This window comes from Bubalus kerabau, chromosome 7 (genome assembly GCF_029407905.1).
Source record: "Bubalus kerabau isolate K-KA32 ecotype Philippines breed swamp buffalo chromosome 7, PCC_UOA_SB_1v2, whole genome shotgun sequence".
NCBI lineage: Eukaryota > Metazoa > Chordata > Mammalia > Artiodactyla > Bovidae > Bubalus > Bubalus kerabau.
In genome coordinates, this window is record NC_073630.1 from 99,098,548 (window position 1) to 99,107,221 (window position 8,674).

Here is an 8,674-nt window from a genome sequence, read left to right on the forward strand (position 1 = left end):
GAGTACCATGTAACAAATGGCATCTTGCTTAGAAAGATGTCTTAGTGCTTAATGAAGACAACTCTGGGTCTGCAGATCATGGAGATCCATGAATGATACTAATCCATGAGTCAATATCTTGGAGGGGAACTCTGACTCCAGCTCATGTTTTGGACTGATGCTGAAGCTGAAGCTCCAATACTTTGGCCACCTAATAAAAAGAGCTGATTCATTGGATATGAGACCCTGATGCTGGGAAAGATTGAAGAGAAGAGGAGAAGAGGATGACAGAGAATTAAATTGGTTGGCGTCACCAACTCAGTGGACATGAGTCTGAGCAAACTCTGGGAACTGGTCAAAGACAGAGAAGCCTGGAGTGCTGCAGTTCTTGGAGTAGCAAAAGGTCGGACGTGACTTAGCAATTGAACAACTGACTCCAGCTTATGTTGTTCAGTGTTTTAAAATGTATTTTGAGCTAGAATGCATTATTTAATTGTGCATTTCCCCTCTGTTAAAATGGACACTTGAAGGATGGATGCCTATGCTATCTTCTCTTTCTCAAATTCTCCAGGGAGTAAATTTTTCAAGGAAATATTAAGAGCCTTTGTAAACCAAGAATAGGAATGAGATTTGGAAGGGAAAAAACCACAGGAAGAAAGAGACTAACTCTATCAGATCTTCAGCCCTTCACTTCAGATGTCTAGCCATTGATTCCAAATTTCTTTTGTCCCCATCATGTTTTGTTTTTGCTTTTTTTTTTTTTCCTGAAGAAAGGCAGGGATGTGGATTTTAGGGGAGAAATCCAGAAAACAGTCCCACCCTTGAGCAACATCCCAGAGCACATCAGCTGTGGGGGTTGGAATCTGGAAAAGTGTAGCATGATTATACTTTTCTTTAGGGATTCATCTCTATTGGGTGTGCCTGTGTTACACCATTGCTTGTAGAACTCAAAGTAGCTTTTTCTGTGTTTAGTAATTTTTTGGTGAAGTGTGAAACTTAAAAAAAAAAAAAAAGCATTTGATGGCTTTTCCCCTTCAAAACAATTGAGTTAAGATCTGTTTTCCCCTCTGGCCAGATTTCACTGGGTCTTTGAAAAAGGAAAACATAGCCAAACAGCGACACCCAGCCCCCAAAATGATGCAAATCACAGTTAGAAAAATCCAAGTATCCATAGGCTCCTCTAGGTTCAGAGGTTCCAGTGTAGGAGGCAAATGAAGGTGGAGAAAAGAAAAGGAAAGGAATATCTCTGCAGGGTCTCTCCTAGAAAGAAGAGTCACTTAGACTTCTACATTAAAATATTTTGGAGAAAGTATAAGTTAAACTGTTTACTTTAGCAGGGCTGGATAGAAGTCAATAGTGAATGCCATGAAGTTTATCTTCATGAACATATAATCTGCTCTCTGAATTCCATCTCAGAACGCTTCATCCTCAGTTGCTTCTGCCATTTGACTTTGTCAGATCTCCCTTAGTCCTTTCCCCTCCAGCAAAGAGATGGTATAGAAAATTCCCACCAGTATGAATCAGTAGTAAGACAAAAAAGTTTGAATTTATTTGAAAGCATTTTCTTTTACCTCATTTGCATTTGGGGACTTAATTTCTAATTTTGGAACAACCTAAGGAAAGATGAGGCATTGGTATGTAGAGGTACTCCCCTTCTGGGGGTGATAATGCCTGAAACTGCTTTCAAATTAGAGATCTCTGATTTTGAGACTGCACTCGAAAGTGCATATTATAAGCCTCCAAACATGCCTAAACTTAAAACCAGGGAAATATTTAGAAAACCTACCTTTCAAACATCTAACTCCATGCATAGTAAAGGGAATGGCAAAAAACTAACTCTGTGCATAGTAAAGGGAATGACATGGTATAAGACAAGTTTCATCAAGTTACATGATTGCCAGAAGCTCACATCTGAATTTCTTAAATCTTTCCAATAGTCAAAACACATCTTCTTTGGTATTAAGCCAATTTTATAACAGCTCAAAAACAGGGGCTTGGGACTGCAGATAGCACAAATCTCTCTCTTTTTGGGGATGGTGGCTTTTCTTTGAACACACTGCAGAATAAAAAATTTAAATTTTAATAAGTACCGTTTCAGAGTCTTTGTCATATCAACTATTTATGACAGCCTACTCAGGGACCAATACTTTGGCCACCTGATGCAAAGAACAGATTCATTGGAAAAGACCCTGATTCTGAGAAAGATTGAAGGCAGAAGGAAAAGAGGATGACAGAGGATGAGATGGTTGGATGGCATCACCAGCATGATGGACATGAGTTTGAGTAGGCCCCCAGAGTTGGTGATGGTTAGGGAAGCCTGATGTGCTGCAGTCCATGGGGTCACAAAGAGTCGAACTCGACTGAGGAACTGAGCTGAACTGAACTGAACTCAGGGACCCAAGAGCACGGTCAACTGGAAAAATCAGGTAAGGATACTGAGGAAAAGGGGACCTCAGGTAACAACTTCTGTAATAACTTCAGACATTATAGACACCCTAGAAGGAGTGATCTCATTAAATCACCTAGGTAGCTGTGAAAAATGCAGATTCTCAAACTCATCTCTAGAAATTGGGTAGATTTCATGAGAAGGAGCTGCAGAGGATGAGATGTTTAGATAGCATCATAGACTCAATGGACATGAATTTGCGCAAACTCTGGGAGATAGTGGAGAACAAAGGGACCTGACCTGCTGCAGCCCATGGAGTTGCAGAGTTGGACCTGACCTAGTGACTGAACAACAGCAACAACAAGCATGAGAATCTTGCATTGTAGATAATCATTAGGTAATTCTAGAGCAGGTGGTTCTGGATCCACACTTTGAGAAACACACTGCAGGGTTAGAACAGCAACCAGTCCTATAGAAACTTAAATTAAAACAGATGTGTCCTCAGTCTAGAAAATTGCTATGTCTCTGAAATACTGTTCGTGGGGTTCTCAAGGCAAGAATACTGAAGTGGTTTGCCATTCCCTTCTCTAGTGGACCACATTTTGTGAGTTGGGAATACCAGACCACTTGACCTGCCTCTTGAGAAATCTTTATGCAGGTCAGGAAGCAACAGTTAGAACTGGACATGGAACAACAGACTGGTTCCAAATAGGGAAAGGAGTACATCAAGGCTGTATATTGTCATCCTGCTTATTTAACTTATATGTAGAGTACATCATGAGAAATGCTGGGCTGGATGAAGCACAAGCTGGAATCAAGACTGCAGGGAGAAATATCAATAACCTCAGATATGCAGATAACACCACCCTTATGGCAGAAAGTAAAGAAGAATTAAAGAGCTTTTTTACGAAAGTGAAAGAGGAGAGTGAAAGCTTGGCTTAAAATTCAACATTCAGAAAACGTAGATCATGGCATCTGGTCCCATTACTTCATGGCAAATAGATGGGGAAGCAGTGGAAACAGTGATAGACTTTATTTTTCTGGGCTCCAAAATCACTGCAGATGGTGACTACAGCCATGAAATTAAAAGACACTTACTCCTTGGAAGAAAAGTTATGACCAACCTAGACAGCATATTAAAAAGCAGATACATTACTTTGCCAACAAAGTTCCATCCAGTTAAAGCTATGGTTTTTCCAGTAGTCATGTATGAACGTGAGAGTTAGACTATAAAGGAAGCCAAGCACTGAAGAATTGATGCTTTTGAACTGTGATGTTGGAGAAGACCCTTGAGAGTCCCTTGGACTGCAAGGAGATCCAACCAGTCCATCCTAAAGGAAATCAGTCCTGAATATTCTTTGGAAGGACTGATGCTGAAGCTGAAACTTCAATACTTTGGCCACCTGATGCAAAGAATTGACTCATTTGAAAAGACCCTGATGCTGGGAAAGATTGAAGGCAGGAGGAGAAGGGGACAACAGAGGATGAGATGGTTGGATGGCATCACCAGCTGGATGGACATGAGTTTGAGTTTTTTCTGGGAGTTGGTGATGGACAGGGAGGCCTGGTGTGCTGCAGTCCATGGGGTTGCAAAGAGTTGGACACGACTGAGCGACTGAACCGTACTGAAATACTGAGGCTAAACTGAATTATACACTAAATTAAAAAACTCTTCAGTGACGTCTATCTTAGTTTCAGATCCATACCCGCCCCCCATTTCTGGTGTTTCATAACATGTCAACATTTTGTTGTTCTTTTCTCTTTCAAGTCTGGTTATTCTGAACAGTAACAACAAAATATAAATGCATAAGAGCACATGCTAAGTCTCTTCAGTCGTGTCCGACTCTGTGCAACTCTATGGACTGTAGCCCATCAGGCTCCTCTGTCCATGGGATTTTCAAGGCAAGAATATTGGAGTGGGTTGCCATGCCCTCCTCCAGGGGATCTTCCAGACCCAGGGATTGAACCCGCATCTCTTACATCTTCTGCATTGGCAGGCAGGTTCTTTACCCCTAGCGCCACCCGGAAGCCCCTAAATGCATAAGAAAGCCTCTGTTAAACAAAACCTTCAAGCTACATCTTTATGGAAAAGAATTCAATATACATGGATTATCACCTCTTGAGGGATTTGATGCTTATTTTTTGGATTCTGATACATTAGGTTGTCTAAAATCATGTCACAACTTATTTGTATGTGTGTCCACAGCCTCCACCAGCTCACAGCCTGACACCAAGCTCCTAAGAGCTCTCTTTGCCCATGGATTTTGGATGGATTGTAGCAACAGAATTGAAAATCTCTTGAGCTGCTGTTCCAGCTCACCCGTCAACAACTGCTGCTCCTCTGCCAGCCGATGACTGAAAAGAGACTGCTGCTTTCTGACGGCGAGTGATTCTAAGCCACCAACTCCTGCTGCTACCGCTGGTGCCAGGGCAACAGTCTCCTCCACTGGCTTCACCTCCCTGAATTTGCCACCCAGGACTCAGGCCTGCATCTGAGGAGGTGAGGCCAGCGGGGCCTGGCAGCAGGGTAGAAGGCTGAATTCACAATAACCCATCAGTGCTGATGCTGCCCATTGTCCCTGAACACAATACAGGCTCCTGGAACCTTTTTAATGGAAATATCACTGTAATGATCCTATTGGGCTTCCAGATTTGTCAGAACATGCCTGAATTCAAGGGTAGCTGCAGTTTAGGACTGGGACCAGAGCTGCAAGATCGTTTTAACGTCCACACAGTGCTTTACCAGCACAGAGAATCCAGCTAAAAAAATTAGATTAGGTTTCAAGAGATCTAACATCTAATCTCCTTCTGGTTCTGCCTTTCTCTAGCTGGGTGACCTTGGATAAACTAACTTCACGGAGCCTCAGCCCTTTGACCTGTAAGATGAGAGGGTGAAAACTAGTTCAGAGCTTCTCAGACTTTGGGGTTCATAATAATTCCTAGGGCACTTGATAAATGGACTTGGCTCCATTTCTGGAGATTCAGAATGAAGGCAGCAATGGCCCATGTATAGGAATTTCCATGTTCATAAACCTATTGGGTGATTCTCTAATCACTTCTGGGAAATATTTATCTAAAATCAGTGATTCTTGGGACTTCCCAGGTGGCCCAGTGATTATGACTCCACGTTCCCAATGTAGGGGGTCTGGGTTCCATCCCTGATCCGAGAACTAGAGCTGGAATGCCACAACAAGGACCTGATACAGCCAAATAAATATTATAAATAAGCATTTTAAATTAGTGATTCTCTGCTCAGGTCTCAGAAATAATTGGGAAGTTTTTTAAAATGTTCATGACTGGTGCCATCCCAAATTAATTCACCAGAATGTCTGGGTCTGGGATCAGGCGTTGGTGTGCTTTGAAAGTTCTTATGTCTGGCAAGCGTGAAGAATCAGTGAAATAGATTATCTCTAAGATCCTTCCTTGGCTCTAGAACTCAGACCTCCAAGCTAGGATTTTTGGGTCCACCACCACACCACAGTTTAGAAAACGGGGCATTCTGTGTGTACTTTTACTAGTCCTTATGGTCTGCATTGTCATCCCCCCGTGAAATTCATGTGTTGAGTTCCTAACCCTTAGTATCGCAGAATGTGCCTGTATTTTCAGATAGACTTTAAAGAGGTAATTAAAATAGGATCTTAGGGGTGGATTCTAATCCACCATGACGGGAGGCCTTGTATAAAGAGACTTAGACATACACAACACAGGGATTCAACCGTGTGAGGACACAGAAGACTGCTTCCTGGGAGCCACGGAAAGAAGCCTCAGACGAGACCAACCCTGCCAACATCTTGACCTTGGACTTCTAACTTCCAGAACTGAGAGAAAATAAATTTCCTCCAGTCTGTGGTATTTTGTTATGATAGCCCTCGAAAGCTAAAAAAAAAAAAAAAAAATTATATATATATATATATAAAGTCAAACAGTTTACTGAAAATTCTATGACTTTACAGAAAATATTGGACTTCCCCGGTGGTCCAGTGGTAAAGAATCCACCTGCCAGGGCAGGTTCGGTCCCTGGTTCATGAAGATTCCACATGCCATGGGGCAGCTAAGCCTGTGCCCACAACTACTGAAGCCATGCCATAGAGCTTGAGCCTGTGCTTTGCAAAAGAGAAGCCACAGCAGTGAGAAGCCCATGCACTGCAACTAGACAAAGCCCTTATGCAGCAACAAAGACCCAGCACAGCCAAAAGTAAATAAATAACATTTTTTTAATTAAAGAAAATAGTATTTGTCTTATTATTCATTCAGAACCAACTTATCTCTAGTGTGCATGTGTTAGTGGCTCGGTTGTGTCCAACTCTTTGCAATGCCATGGACTGTAGCCCGCCAGGCTCCTCTGTCCATGGAATTCTCCAGGCAAGAATGCTGGAGTGGGTTGCCATTTCCTACCCAGATCTTCCTGACCTGGGCATTTAACCTGCGTCTCTTATGTCTCCTGCATTGGCAGGTGGATCCTTTACCACTGAGTCACTGTGACTTAATGTGTATTTCTTTTCAAAGTCTTGATTGGAGATAGGCTATGGAAATACGTATTATAGTTGAGAATACTATGACCTCATCTTGAAGATGATGTTTTAAGCAGGACTAAGAAAATTTCGTGCTTTTTGCTACTAATAATAAATAACAAACCTGATTTCAATGTAACAATAAATCACTACCAAATTTTTAATGTGGTCATATAAATTTAATCTAAATTTTAATAAGAGCCTATGTGAAGCAAAATTTATTCATTTTATTTCTGGGTTTTATTAGACAATTCTGTCCCCTATCCTAGTACATCCCAAATTTCTTACCTCTCTTTCTTAGGATTTCTTTAAGTCTTCATTTCAGTTGGGTCAACTAAGAAGGAAAACTACTCCAAGAAGTATTTTCATCATACCCTGGAAAACACATTTAAACTGTAAAGAAAAAGATATATTGCCACCTAGTGGAAAATAAGCAGAATCACTGGCTTGTAATTTAGATTTTTAACTACAAAATTGTTAGTACAAGAAATGTTTTTAAATGTTTTTGAATCATAAATAATTCTGCTTTGTTAGTGAAAGGATATTTTCCAAGTTCAGCTGCAATACCATTTCTGACTTTTATATATTCCTTACTTTTATTTAGTTATTACTTATGTGCTTCCCTGGTGGCTCAGATGGTAAAGCGTCTGCCTGCAATGCAGGAGACCCGGGTTCAATCCCTGGGTTGGGAAGATCCTCTGGAGAAGGAAATGGCAACCCACTCCAGTACTCTTGCTTGGAAAATTCCATGGACTGAGGAGCCTGGTAGGCTACAATCTGTGGGGTCACAAAGAGTCGAACACGACTGAGTGACTTCACTCATTTTATGTGCTAAGTCGCTTCAGTCCTGTCTGACTTTTTGTGACCCTATGGACTGTAGCCCACCAGGCTCCTCTGTCCATGGGATTCTCCAAGCAAGAATACTGGAGTGGGTTGCTGTGCCCTCCTCTGGGGAATTTTCCTGACCCAGGGATTGAACCCCGGTCTCTTATGTCTGATATCCATATACTAAATGCTGAGTGGTAAAGCTGAACTTTATTTTTATCAAAGATATTTAGCAAAAGTGACAAAAGCATTTACAGCTAAATATTAAAAACATTTACCACCCACAAAAATTCAGTAATATATAGTAAGCAACCAGTGTGAATATAGCTGACTGAGCTTTGGCAAGTCACAGCTCTGAACCCTGTCCTCATCTAAAAAAAAAAGTAAGGTTGAGTGACATGACTTATAAGACATTTTCAATTCTAATATGTTGAGCGTATATCTCTATAATACGTATTTATAGTTATTAAGCTCAGGATCTTTGTAATAATTAGGACAGTGCCCAAACTTGGTTTAGAAAGCAGTGTTAGCGAGTTAGTAAGTGCATGTCTTTGGAGTAATGTTTCAGCACAGAACTGAAAGAAGCTTATTAATGGGAAGGAAGTTCCTATCTATTTATTTGGTTGCCAGGTTCCCCAGGGTTTTTTTCCGTAAGAGTAAGGTGACCTGGCTAATTTTAACTTCAGGAATTACAGTCTATCCAGCTAAGTTATCCTTGGAGCTTCTATTTGGATATAGCATCCTTTATTGTTTCCTGTCCTGAAGTTTTAGGAAGTTGCTAGTAACTGATTTACTGTTGTTGACCTTTAATAAGCACGAAGACTTTCTTACCATAGGCCAGGGAAGGCAAGGAGAGTTTAAAGATACTTCTTTTTCAATAGCCCTTGGTATGTCCCAAGAATGCCACAGTCCTTCACTGGTTAACCCTACTGTATGTATGCTCTCTGAAAAGGTCCTATTTCAGGTGATGTAA

The 8,674-nt window shown here is 41.2% G+C and overlaps 1 non-coding gene across 1 annotated transcript; it reads left to right on the forward strand.

Annotated features, from left to right (window-relative positions):
- Positions 1 to 7,496: 7,496 nt before the first annotated feature.
- Positions 7,497 to 7,568, forward strand: TRNAC-GCA (transfer RNA cysteine (anticodon GCA)). The gene has a single exon. It is a non-coding gene; the product is annotated as a tRNA-Cys (tRNA).
- The last annotated feature ends 1,106 nt before the right edge of the window (positions 7,569 to 8,674 follow it).